The sequence below is a fragment of the Enhydra lutris genome, unplaced genomic scaffold (genome assembly GCF_002288905.1).
Source record: "Enhydra lutris kenyoni isolate GAN:26980312 unplaced genomic scaffold, ASM228890v2 scaffoldscaffold13, whole genome shotgun sequence".
Classification (NCBI taxonomy): Eukaryota; Metazoa; Chordata; class Mammalia; order Carnivora; family Mustelidae; genus Enhydra; species Enhydra lutris.
The window spans coordinates 17,573,249-17,586,101 of NW_019154097.1; positions in this window are offsets into that span (position 1 = coordinate 17,573,249).

Sequence of the window (12,853 nt, forward strand, 5' to 3'; positions counted from 1 at the left end):
GCTGGTGGTCCAGTAGACCTCCAGCCCTTCTCCCCTCCCTGAGTTTGGGGAGGGAAGTGGTGCTGAAAATTCCAACCCACCCACCACAAGGTTGGTTTCCTTGTCAGCCAGCCCCCAGGTTAAGTTACCTTGGGGCTTTCCAAAATTCACTCTATTAGCACACCAAAAGCACGTTTACCTACCTTATTACAGTCATTGTAGGGTTTGGGGTACTGGCAGAAGAGCAAGTATTTGTTATTATATATCACAGTATCACAATATATGTAATTCAGTTTTACTGAATTGCCATTACATTATTACACGATTTTGTATTTGTTCTACTCCTTAAGGTTTAGTGTTATGCCAGGGTCACTTTCCCATTATCTAATGTAGTCGGACCATATGTTTGTTTTGTTTTGTATTTTTAAGTGGAGCCCAATGCAGGACTTGAACCCATGACCGTGAGATCAAGACCTGGGCTGAGATCAAGAGTTGGGTGCTTAGCCAACTTGAGTGACCCAGGCACCCCCACACCACATGAGTTTTAATTGTTGCCTACATACCACTTTATCATTTTAATTAACCTTTTTTGTATTAAGTCTTTTATAACCTTACAGTCATAAAACAACACTGTGATGAGTGTCTAATAAACCATTGTGGAAACCCTTATTTTTCTTAGAGTGATTTCCTAGGAATATAACTATTGTTAGTGATTTTAATGTGTAATGTCAATCTTCTGTCTGGAGTGCTTATACCTACTTGCAAACACTACCAGTCCATGGACTTGTTACTAGTTTTAATTTGTACTTCCGCTATTACTAATATGGTTGAACACATCTCTATTTTTTAATATGGAACTATTTAGTATTTGCCAGTTTTTTTTTTACTAGGTCTGTTTAATTTTTAATTGGTAAGAGGATCTTTATATTTTAAGTGTTTTAGTGATTGATGTTTCTTTTTTCGTACAGAAATTAAATTTTTTCAGTCAAATTTATGGTGTCTTTTGACATTTTTGCATTGGTTATATGATTGAAAAGATACTCTTATTTTGTGGTTCTTTATGTCTATCATATTTTTCCTAATAACCAAAAATAATTCCAGTTTTTACATTAAGCCTTTTAAATTAAAACACATTCTAAAAACCTAAGACAATCAAGATATATTGTTAAAAAGCAGCATTCATCCAAGTAAATTCGGAGATCTAATTGGCTTTTATTAAATGATTCATGACTCTGGCAGCATCCCATCTACCAGGTAGAGGGGAACTCCAATGGGTTACAAAAAGTGAAAGGTTTTTAAAGGCAGGCCCAGGAAGTCATAAACAGAAGGGTTATTATAGGTGAAGCAACCTGCATTTGGGGACAAAAGGGTTTTAGTAGGTGGATTACCTTATCCTCCTTTGAGGGTATGAAGAGGGCCCAGGTGATAAGGTGCCTTGCTGGTACTGACTATAAAATCCCTAACTGCCCTGTTAAAGGTTACATTTCGGGGGGTGGGGGGGTTGAAACTGCAGTTAGGTTAGGTATTAAATCTTGGTTTACCAACTTGGGGCCTTAACCCAAGGGATGCCATTTTGGGTGTACGGTCTTCTTTTTAACAACATGAAGGATAAAAGATGTACTCACCTCCCAACAAATACAATATTATATACACTGCTTCCCTGTTGTGTACATGTACATTTTAATCTTTCTCTCACTATTTATTGTTATGGGAAGAGAGGAGAACACACATACATTTCTCTACAGTCAAGTTACTGAATGTCAATCAATCCTTCTCCATTGCCTTGTGATGTTTTCTGTATAACCTACTGAAGTCCTGTCTCATAAAGCATGTTAAGCATTTCCCCCCTCAGTGGCTTGTGTGTTTACTCTGGCCTCAGAATCACATTTATTTATTATACACTTAATGAAAATATAAAAGCTGATACGATTACTTGTTCTTTGCAAACGTTTCTTAGCTCTGAAAAAAAGTTCTGAGAAAATATCAATGCTGGTGAAAATAAATAGAAAACAGTTTTGTACATGAAAGACAACAGAGTGTTAGTATGTGACATACAGAGATTCAAGGTGTAAGAAAGTTAAACACTTGAACACTGAATTCCCCTATGCAGGGCAGTTTGGAGGTGATGTATGAGAAAGCTAAGGTTGGATGACAAGTAAATTGGGGTCAGACTATGGAGGGACTTCAAGGGGAGAACTTTGAGGTTAATAAGCAACCAAGAAGGAGACTTCAGGGTTCTTGAGTGGGGAAAATGACTAGGAAAAGCCATTAGTATGATAATGCTCTACAGGCTAGAGCAGGGACACTGGATTCAGAAAAGCATACTGGGATTTACAGAAGTTCATTTGTGGTAGTAGGAGGAATTTTACAGGAGTGGCAATGCAGCAGAAGGCAATGTTTTCTTCACATGTCAGATAGACACAAGGCACCCACTCAATGAATACTTGTCAAATTTGCATATACTCTAAGTACATAAAGGACAGAAAAGAGTCAGAGAATGCCACTGTTATGAGCCTTATACTTTGAAGAGGTAGTAATACCACTGGTCAAAATGGGAACATTCTCTCCCATTGTATGGACTGTTGCATATCCTTTTCCCACTCAACTCCCCATAACTAACCCTCCAAGAAACTCTGTCCTTGTCATTTTTCTCTACGGTAACTTCTGAGGGGTATCCACACATTCCTGGGGGAGTTGATTTTGGTCCATCTATCCTTGGATGAGGAGTCCAAATGTGATCACTGTTTATGTGCTCTGACTTATTGGTGATCTTAACTTCCCTCCACTCTCTCCAGATCCCATGCAGGACAAGCTCTAATGAGAGCACTTTGCACCAGAGGTCTCTATTGATGTGAGAAACAAAGGTAGAAGAAAAATTATTCAATTTCCTTACTATCTAAGCCCACTGACAAGTGCTTGGAACAGGCAGAATGATATTCCTCTAGGGACTCAACTGCCTCGATGTTAGTACTTCACTAAGGGCAGAAGGCAATCTTAGCTTACCCCCAGGATCCTGTAAGTATACTTCAACATATAAAAATTCCTTTGAAAGCTTCCTCTATCTCTACCCCCCAAGATACATGTTGGCAACCATCCCCCAAGCATATGACTCACCAATAAACACCTGAAGGGTCCCATGACTCAGGTTTTATTACACAAATCAATGACCTTTCCCCAACAATAGCTAGCCCACTCAAGGTCCTGGAAACCTTGCTTCCATTCCTTAGAGACTTATGCTATCCCTAACCCCCTCCCAACTTGATGGTATATAATGAACCACTCCTCATGACCCCAGTGTAGTTTTTTCTGCCCATAGGTCCCGTCCCCATGCTTTTATAAAACCACCTTTTTGCACCAAAGACATCTCAAAATTCTTTCTTGGCCATCAGCTTTGCACCCTAACATCTTTTCCTACATCATCTATCATCAGTTTATATAGCAGGATGACAAGGGTCAAACTCTCTTATGCTACATCTAGGTCTTGGAGAAGAGTCTCCAAGAATGGGTCCAGCCCATCTCATCAGGGTAAAAGATGACCAACCTGACCTGACTTCAGCATTTTGGTTCCAAATTTTTGGCTAATTTCAGTGTCCTACTTGGCCATCATGAAATCAGCAGGAACCCAGGGACTCCAAACCTGTTCATAATCCAAATATCTGGGCTTCTGACCCCTTTCTCTGCATTATTACATCTGTTACTCTGATCCTCTTGCTTTGTCTAGTTTAGCCTGCTAACTTGCTCCTTGAATTTGGGCTCTAAAAAGCCTTCAAATCTCCTCTATAGAAAAGTCTGCTTTTGCCTTGGGCACTCTACTCTGCTTCTACTCTCACCTAAACCAAGTCCTGGCTCTAATCCCCTTCTCTCCCAAAGCCCACATGGTTTCTGCCTGACCCATCACTGGACATTGCCTGCCCCAGAATCTACAATTAGTTGCTATGTAATTTAAAATGACAGTAGTTCACACTGTCCCTCAAAGAGTACCATGACCTCTGATGGCCCCAAACCTAAACAATCTGAGAACTGCTAATCTGTAAAATGGGGCTAAGATGACTTGGCCTCCCTGCCTCACTGAGTCGTTTCAGGGCTCAAATGAGATTATATATGCAAGTTGGCTTTGACGGCTTTTAAGTGCTCCACAAATCCATGGCATTACTATGTGACCCTAGTCAACAGTCACTGAGCACCTCTCCTGAGGCCTACAGCTGAATGACCTAGTGAAGAGGTTCTATTTAAGTGTTACATTTATTAAATTTATTTAAAACTTAAATAGAACCTAGATCTTAAATTAACTGAAATGGAGCATCTTCTTAGCCTGCTTAGGTAAAATCTTTTTTTGGATTTTGATAACGTAATATCATTACAGAAGCAAAACAACTTAAGTAGAGGATTCAGAGTATATAGCTCTTTAAACGGACCACCTTCTCTTTCTCTTCTCTTCCCACCTCACTTCCTTTCTCCCTCCCCTCCCCATCTTTTAAAAAAATCTCAAACCATGCTTCTATACAAGCAATATGGCATGTGTATGTTTAGGAACAAAGAAGTGGTAGATTTCAGTGTCAATTTTTCTAGAAGCTGTTAGATGATTAGGTAAGCAGCTCAATCATTTATAACTCCCTAGACCTTTCCCACTGTCATTCTTTTCAATGACGTTCATTGGGACCCATGTCAGGATTTAATTTGAGAACTCTACTACAATATTCTGTATGTGCGGCATGATGTAGAAAGGCACACAGTCTGCAGTTACCACCTGGCCTAAATGAACAATTCTGGGACAAAAACACCTTGTAAGAGCCTTCGCTTGGCACTGGGGTTAGTAGTGAATCAGCCAGTACTGGCACTGGAAAACAGTTCGGTGCTTGATTGAAACATTTTGCTCTCCTTTCCCCCATCCCTTTCCTAATTGCCTTCCCTCCTTTCTCCCCTCCAACCTCCTCCCCAAGAGATAAAGACAAAACATGAGCAAAACCAATGCAGACACATTTAGGAGATTATATTACCACCTTCAAAAATGTAAAACCACATGAATTGAAGGTTTTAAGATAAAACACAAGGCTTTACTTAATTGGCTAATTCGGGAGGCCATGGAAGCTGGTTAGGAGTAACTGGAAATAGAGAGGCAGTTTTAGGGAGCAGAATCTCAGAGGGGGCTCCTCTGGCCCACTCTGGGGCACTCTGTCTCAAAAAAAAAAACTGGAGTTCACAGACAGTCTTCATCGGATGTTGGGAATGTGAGCAGTGCTACTTGCAATCATTATGCTAGATTGTTGTTACAAAGGGTGTGGGGGAAAAGACATTTCTCCTCTTTTGTAGAGTATCACGTCATTCAGATGGACTCAGGTCAACTTTAGGGGCATGAATACCTTGTGGTGGGAAGGGAAATGGTGGCAAGTTCCAGAAAGACCTTCATAATGTACATTGCAGAGATGCCTCCTTTTAAGGAAACAGAGCCAAAAAAAGAGAATGGTAGATGTTACATATTTGGGAAAATTTTAAGACAGTCTCAGGCCCTCCAGAAACAGCTGAGAACAGTTAGGAGGGGTGAGCCCGAGGTTATAGATAGATGTTATAGCCCGAGGTAGCCCGAGGTTATAGACAGTAATAGATGCTTAATAGGAAACACAACATACATGGGCCACTGTCAAGTCCAGATTTCATGCGCTTCCAAAAACAAAGAAGGTGGACCCAGTGGACCTTCAGCGGAGGCGTCAGTGCTTAACGCCACACATTAAATTCCTTCTTTTATGCTGGCTGGACCTGATTTATCACTTTTTCTGAGTCAGCGCTACTGGCAGGGAGTTAACACTTGAGGTAGTTAGGAGCAATCCAAAGAGAAAGAAAATGCAAAGGAAATTGTGCCCGTAGTCCACATGTCCTCCCTTTCTACTTGGGAATGAAAACCCTCCCCTTCTGCTGTTTGGAGCAGTTTTAAACGATGGAAGAGAAAACAGCTAAGCTGGAGACTGAAAATTCACAATACATCTGAAGCATCTTGGGACTTCTGGAGGGCAGTGGGACTTCTGGAGGAAAAAAAAATGTTAAAAGAGAGTGGGAAGAAGAGGGAAGGGAAGGTTTAGATTGGACCTCTCTGCACTGTGTTGGGAAACGTCTAAGAGAGGACAACATGAAGATCTGAGCACGGAGGCCTCACACTTTTACAGAGAGCAAATGACCAGATAGCTAGATTAAGAGGAACCCTACCTCTCCCCACTAAGTCTGTTAAGTTTTGATTTTATCACCTTTGTTTGAGTTAAAGTTCTCGATCTGTGTGTGTGCTTTTGCTCAAGAGGGAGCATAGCCAAGATGTTCAATAGCACGGGGAAGAGAATAAATCCCCAACTCAATGTCAATGTCAATATCTTATAATTTTACTGTAAACAATAGGTAAGAAATGAATCCAGCCAGGAAGATCCCCAAATGGAGACGGCATTTAAAGGGTCAAAGGTGAAGAACCTATCACCCAGTTGAGGGAGGATGCCAAGGATATAGCTTGGGTCATGCTTTGACCCTTTCTGTACATCCTCCACTCTTTGATGTGGACAATTCATTCTTCCTTGATCTTAAATAAAGTCATTTGCAGGTGTGCCTCCAAGCCCCATTTCCCAACCACATTGCTGCACCTATAAACCACTACTCTCTGGGTTATAACAATGATATCCAGGATGTTCTCATAGCCTTTTATTATAATCCAGAAAGACGACAAAGAAGATGACAGCTGCCCAGTGTTTCAATTCGCCTGCTCTTCTGGAGATTGAAGTTGGAGACAATCTAAACTGAGGGAAGAGGTATACACTCCCTGGAGGCTAGTGTTAGTGGCCAAGGTTGTGTTCCTCATGGTATTCCTAATGGTGTCACTCTGGGGAAATCCCTCTCCCCTGAGTCTCATTTTTAAAATCAGAAAATCAAGAAAGTTCCTGGCCCCTGAGGACCTTAACTTTTTCAAGGCCCTTTCCCCTTCTGGTTTTGACAGTGTTTTGACAATGTTGAAGCAAGCTGTGCCATCAAGGGGACTGACCAGTTGTGATTGCTCCTGCAGAAGCTGATTTGGAAAAAGGCATATGTCCTGGAAGATGGGAATATGAAACTGAAGGTCAGCACACCAGGAGAAATGAGAAATGTGATCACATAGGCAATGGGAAAATGGGAGAAGTCAGGGTGCAGGGGTGTCATCCAGATGACTTCCAAAAAGAAAGTTCCTCCAGCGTGTGTTTATGTGACTCACCAGGGAACTCGATGACAAGGCTGATGATGGGTGGAGAAGGTAGTTTTCGTGTGTGAAGGGAAATGATTCTTTTATGAGGCATCTTGGGGGGGAAGAAGCTGGATTTAGCCAACTCCTTTTTTCCCATTGTCTTCACTCACTTACTAGGAGAGCCAGTATAATTGAGGGGGAGGGTCAGAATCTGAAGCACCATTCCATAATGACACATACAATCGAAAACAATGATGTTTAGGAAAGAATCTTTTTCAAATTAAAGTTCAGGGGTTCAAAGAACTCATATGTTCTTCCTTTATCTTGATGCTTATTTTCTATTAGCAATAGCAGAGTTTAAAGGACACAGAGACTCAAAAGACTTTCTACAGACCCAGAAAACACCTTCAGCACCTTGGGCCAGCAATTCGCCTAAGGCTATAAGTTTCCACGTGTCAAATATTATATTAATATAGGGTTGGGCACCAAAGATGTCATTTGATTGCTTCCTATGAAATCTAAGATACCATGATGGTAAGATATACCATTAAACTGCCAATTATATCATGCCACGCCATTGTAAGATGCATTTCCATCTTAGGGATGGTATATTTCAGATGAATGAAATATGTCAAACATCCTAACTCTACTGAATATTGTGGTTTATGTTAAAGTCTAACTGGACACTGTTATATCTGGGGATGTGGTCAGTCGACTCTGGCTAAGACTTTATTAATCCTTAAGACCATATTCTAATATCTGGGTCAGAACGCTGAATGCCAAGACAGAGGAACCAAGTAGAGGAGAGTCACTTGTGCTCTGTTGGTAGCAGGGTCACTGGTTGGTAGGATACAGGAAAACTGATTATCTTGGCAACTTGCTAGCAAGCCACAACAGTGGGCGATGGACTAGACTGCTCTTCAGTTCCAGTTCTAGTGCATGACTGTGCATTTATCTCAGTGTTGTTCCTTCCTCAGTGGAAGAGGTCTGGGGCCATCAAGGCATCAAATCCATAATATCCATGTTTCATTCGCCCGTCTAGAAAATAGGCAACATGGCTATGGGGCTAACATTGTCTGTATTTCCCTCTAAAGAGCTTGGTTTTCGGTATTGTACTATTTCCTCCAGTCTAGCCTGGTTGCCTGGACAGAATGTGGGGTCAGGAAATAAAAGAGCCTGGGTTACAATCCCATGGATGGTTAGTGTAGTAATGGGACTCACAAGGAAACATACTCAACTGAGAAAAATGGACTGGTTCAGTGAATTGTGTGAACACCTACTTGTGAGACTTTGTCATCCTCACAACGAGAGCAATTAGAGTAGGTCCTATTATTGCTTCCATTATGCAGATGAGGAAAGGGAGGTTTTTGGTCGAGGACCTTGTCCAGATGATATGGCTCCTAAGGGGAAGGCGCCAGGATTTGAATGTGAGTTGTTGAATTCAGAGCCTCCCCTTTTCATGACTGTTATCACTGTACAAGAAATAATTCTTGCCATTATGGAGATTCAGACACATAAACTAGTCATGATATAATGAGAAAATTGCCTTAATACATACATGTATACAAAGTGCTGGGGAGCCCAGAGGATAAAGCTATTAAGTTCTTACTTAATCTTACATAATATGAAATGTAACCTTGAGAATGAACCAGCTACATCTGCTTTTTAAGAAGGGACTCCTTTTACTGTTCTATAACCTCACACAATTGGGTTTCCTAGACAACACGCATTTGCCTGTTTGTGGATTGAGCAGCGATACCTTTCCCCCAAGTCTTAGGGATATCTAACACAAGGTTTATCAGCTAACAGCCAATAAATGTGATGGAAACACATTGTTTGGTCATGGAAAATTTCAACCACACCCATAGGTAGAGAGGACAGTGTAATGATCCCCGAGTATCCTTTGCTCAGCTTCAGCTGTTAGCAACATTCTTCTGTTCTGGCCGACCCCCACTTTTTTTTTTTCCTGGAGTATTTAAAAGCCTATCCAAACAGCCATATAATTTCATTATAAATAATGTAAATACTTCAGTATGACTAACTAACATACCAAGCCTTAAGAAAATAATGAAAATACCATGAACCCAACCAATGAAATCAACAATAATTCCAAATATTCACCTGATATTCAGTGTGTGCCTAATTTTTCCTGATTAATAAACACGCTTTTAATAGAAGAACTTTCACCTTTTTTTGCATAGAACAGAGGTAGACAGTTTTCCCTCTCAGTTCTATCCTGGCATATTTGCAAAGACTCAACTTTTCTGAGGAGTCATGTAGGTTGTTAGGAAATAAAAATAGAGTGACCAGTTTTCACAGATCATGTGCCAAGGTGAGAACTGCTGAGGAAGTTGCTACGAAAATCCCATTAAAGCACAAGCATATTCTTGAGACTCTAAGGTTCCATTTCTGTATTTCTGGATTTACCATAAATTTGAATGTAGCAAGCCAGGCTGTGGCTTAAGACCAACATCATGGTTGGTTTTAACAGGAGTAAAAAGGTTTGTGCAGTGTGTGTGTGTGTGTGTGTGTGTGTGTGTGTGTGTGTTGGATTGCCACATTTGCTTATCTGTTCTATTCATTGGCATTGTTGACTAGAGGGAATATTGAAATGAGAAAGGGCAGAACTCAGTCTCCCTGTGTCCTGTGAAGTTGACCTTGGGGTGGAGGCCATGAGGTTGAGTCAACAGGATCTGAGAACCCAAGAACAAATGATAGAAAGAAGAGTGTGGGAGACAGTGATTACCCTGGTGGGGTTAGGTCAAAACTGGGAGTAGAGAACAGTGACACAGGTAAAGGGAATGACTTGTGCAAAGGCCTCCAGATGACAACGCGGGCATTCAGAGAACTGAAAGCCATTCATCACGAAGTCTTCTCAATGTGGCAATTATGACTTATGGAACATTTTGGGCTGCCCTTTAAACATAGCCTAGAGTTATTTGGTGGGACTCTCACGAAAACCAAGGCTGCTTTGTGATTAGGAACATTTTCTTTTGCAAACAGCAGAAACACAGGTTGTCATAATAAACTACCAGAGTTATAAAGCTTACTTGGGGTTGAAAAGGCCAGCCATATTCGAGCTAAGATTTGTTGTCTGAAAGGGCTGTGGTTGAGTACTCTGGACCTTAGCCTTGGACTTCGGGTGTTGGCTGGTCACTTCTAGATCTTGTAGGCATTGCTTCTTCGTGCCTCAGTTTTGCTAGGATCAAGAAGGGGTTTTGCAGAATTGTCAGGAAGGGTTGGGGAAGGGCTAAGAAGAGGGAGGGACTCGAACATTTATTCAGCTATTGGTTGATACAAGGCATTCACGTAACTTCCAACTCTCACAACATTTTGAGACAGCCTAGAAGAAAGTACATTTTATATGACAAAGCCGCATGCCAACTATAAGGTGTGCAAAAAAGAATCTGGAAATATTTCCCCCTTGATTATATACTTCATAGAGTCCCAACAACAGTTCTGAAGAATGTGGTATAATTGAGAAATGCATGCACCTCGTTTTTGCTTCTTTTTTGTGGTCTTCGCCTTAATCCATTCTTTCAGGTTTTTCTAGTTTGTCAGTTCACACTCTTTATTGCCTTTGCTGATCGGAGGCACTTGAACTTGCAGAGGCATAAACTACTCGAAGCACTCTGCCGGCCAGGTGAAAGATCCCGTGGACATAATGAAAGGCAGGATCTCAGTGATTCAGAAGGGCGAGGATCAGGTGTGTAATTAGACAGGTCGGGACTCATGAGGGTGGAGAGAACACACCAGAATTCTATGAGGGGTGGGTGTGATCGGCATCACTCCCTCCCCGGGACAGGACAGCAGTCTGTACTGGAACTCCTACAGACACCCAAACAGCCGAGCTCTGTGTGGCTCTCCTTAAAGTAGCGTGGCCTCCTTCACAAAACCCAACAGCCCAGCGACGCTCCCCGGGAAGAGCAGGTACTTTAAGTGGCTTTGCCCGCTGGTGGCTGCAGCTAGGAACATGCAGACGCGCGGCCCTCACAACACGTCTGCAGCTTCCCATTCCTTTCAAACAATTCCATTTTATCCAGGTGCCATCCAAGTCTACATTTTGGGCCCAGGTTACCTGGAATGACTGCTTTGTAAGATCATTAGGAAAAAAAGAAATGGAAGTCTGAAGTTGCTGTCACTGCCTTAAGGTCTGAGTTAGGAGGAAATCATGAGTAATTATGTATAAGCCCTTATAAAAAAAAAGGATGGCTGTCGCTATGTTGGTTGTTAAGGAAGCATTAAGAAAGTAATTCTGATGTAATGTGGCTGGTAAATTTGCAATCTTGTGCCAGACTCATGCATTCACCTGGGGCAGGAAACACAAGGACATACTGTAAAAATACATCGCCAGTGTCAATAATTAACTTGTTAAATCCTTTAATTTGAGCACCAGCAAATATTTTTCTCCCGTGTAGAAACGCAGCTCCAAATTTATGGATATTGCCTTTTGGTAGCAGTTGCCATCTTTATATTAACCTAATGATCACCCTGATCTGAATTCTTCTCTAAAGAATCCTGAGGAAGTGTTTAAACAAAACTATATGGAGGCAAGATTTTTCAATTTACTGATGCAAATGCACACGCCAGATTAATTAGGGTAGACAGAAGGATGACCTATGCATCAGTGTGGGGCTTTTACTTCCATTAATTTTTATGAATTTAAGATTACTTTTGGTGAATATGAAAGTATGCTTATGAATATAAAAGTAATATATTTTCTTTGAAATAACTCAGAAACTGTCGCCATCATGCCGGGGAATATATTTCATCGCTGTTGCTCCTGGAACCCGACTAACACCTGGCCTGCACTTCTATCTGTGACGCTGTTTTTTAAATAAATGTAAGTAGTAACATACGTAATAAATAAAAATTCTCTGCATGTTTCAGCAAAAAAAAAAAAAAAAAGTCAGAAATAAAAGGAAATTTGGATAAGGGGTAAAAAAGTTTCCCAATGTTCCACATCTTGGGGAAAATCATTACTAATAAAGTTTGGCAAATCTCTTTCTACGCTTACAGTATATGCATATTCTAAGCAACGGAGAACACACTATAAGCACTTTTTTGGTTGTTTTTAGAGAGTTTTTATTTTTAAATAATCTCCACGACCAAGGTCAGGCTTGAACTCGCAACCCTAAGATCAAGAGTGGCATGCTCCATCGACTGAACCAGTCAGGTGCCCCCATAAGCACATTTCATATACTATTTTCCACAGAACATTATGCCATAATGATTTTTCATGTTATTAAAACTCTTTGTAAATAGAGAGACCTGTGTGTGAGCAGGCGGAGGGACAGAAGGAGAGGGAGAGGATCCTCAAGCAGACTCTCTGCTGAGTGTGGAGCCTGATCCCAAGACCCTAAGATCATGACATGAACTGAAATCAAGAGTCAGACACTTAACCGACTGAGCCCCAAGTCAGATTTTTTGTCAAAAAATCCAAGTAAAAAAATCTGTGCCCCAAGTCAGATTTTTTTTTTTTTAATAGGATTGCTTCTCAGACTAGGAATTACTGAGAAGTATGTATGCATATTTTTAAAGCTGTTAATACATGTTGCTGATTGTTTTGGAGAAAGCTTGTACTAGTGTACAACTAGAGAAGTTCAAAGAAATGATTTTATTTAATAGCCAACCGCTTATTATCACTAAAACAAATACCACCACCACTACTAAAATCTTTGCCAA